Source organism: Panthera tigris, chromosome C1 (assembly GCF_018350195.1).
Source record: "Panthera tigris isolate Pti1 chromosome C1, P.tigris_Pti1_mat1.1, whole genome shotgun sequence".
In the NCBI taxonomy this organism is placed as follows: Eukaryota; Metazoa; Chordata; class Mammalia; order Carnivora; family Felidae; genus Panthera; species Panthera tigris.
This window is the reverse complement of record NC_056667.1, coordinates 35,967,264-35,968,897: the sequence shown is the minus strand read 5'-3', so window position 1 is coordinate 35,968,897 and position 1,634 is coordinate 35,967,264.

Sequence of the window (1,634 nt, the reverse complement as noted above, 5' to 3'; positions counted from 1 at the left end):
ATCTAAAAAAACTGTAGAGCAGATCAACGAAACTGAGTTGGTTTTTGAAAAAATAAACAAAATTGACAAACCTCTAGCCAGGCTTCTCAAAAAGAAAAGGGAGATGACCCAAATAGATAAAATCATGAATGAAAATGGAATTATTACAACCAATCCCTCAGAGATACAAGCAATTATCAGGAAATACTATGAAAAATTATATGCCAACAAACTGGACAACCTGGAAGAAATGGACAAATTCCTAAACAACCACACACATCCAAAACTCAATCAGGAGGAAATAGAAAGCTTGAACAGACCCATAACCAGCGAAGAAATTGAATCAGTCATCAAAAATCTCCCAACAGGGGCGCCTGGGTGGCTCAGTCGGTTAAGCGGCCAACTTCGGCTCAGGTCCTGATCTCGCGGTCCGTGAGTTCGAGCCCCGCGTCGGGCTCTGTGCTGATGGCTCAGAGCCTGGAGCCTGTTTCAGATTCTGTGTCTCCCTCTCTCTGACCCTCCCCCGTTCATGCTCTGTCTCTCTCTGTCTCAAAAATAAATAAACATTAAAAAAATTAAAAAAAAAAAAAATCTCCCAACAAATAAGAGTCCAGGACCAGATGGCTTCCCAGGGGAGTTCTACCAGACGTTTAAAGCAGAGATAATACCTATCCTTCTCAAGCTATTCCAAAAAATAGAAAGGGAAGGAAAACTTCCAGACTCATTCTATGAAGCCAGTATTACTTTGATTCCTAAACCAGACAGAGACCCAGTAAAAAAAGAGAACTACAGGCCAATATCCCTGATGAATATGGATGCAAAAATTCTCAATAAGATACTAGCAAATCAAATTCAACAGCTTATAAAAAGAATTATTCACCATGATCAAGTGGGATTCATTCCTGGGATTCAGGACTGGTTCAACATTCGCAAATCAATCAGTGTGATACATCACATTAATAAAAGAAAAGATAAGAACCATATGATCCTGTCAATCGATGCAGAAAAGGCCTTTGACAAAATTCAACAACGTTTCTTAATAAAAACCCTTGAGAAAGTCGGGATAGAAGGAACATACTTAAAGATCATAAAAGCCATTTATGAAAAGCCCACAGCTAACATCATCCTCAATGGGGAAACACTGAGAGCTTTCCCCCTGAGATCAGGAACACGACAGGGATGTCCACTCTCACCGCTGTTGTTTCACATAGTGTTGGAAGTGCTAGCATCAGCAATCAGACAACAAAAGGAAATCAAAGGCATCAAAATTGGCAAAGATGAAGTTAAGCTTTCACTTTTTGCAGATGACATGATATTATACATGGAAAATCCGAGAGACTCCACCAGAAGTCTGCTAGAACTGATACATGAATTTAGGAAAGTTGCAGGATACAAAATCAATGTACAGAAATCAGTTGCATTCTTATACACTAATAATGAAGCAACAGAAAGACAAATAAAGAAACTGATCCCATTCACAATTGCACCAAGAAGCATAAAATACCTAGGAATAAATCTAACCAAAGATGTACAAGATCTGTATGCTGAAAACTATAGAAAGCTTATGAAGGAAATTGAAGAAGGTATAAAGAAATGGAAAAACATTCCGTGCTCATGGATTGGAAGTATAAATATTGTCAAAATGTCAATACTAC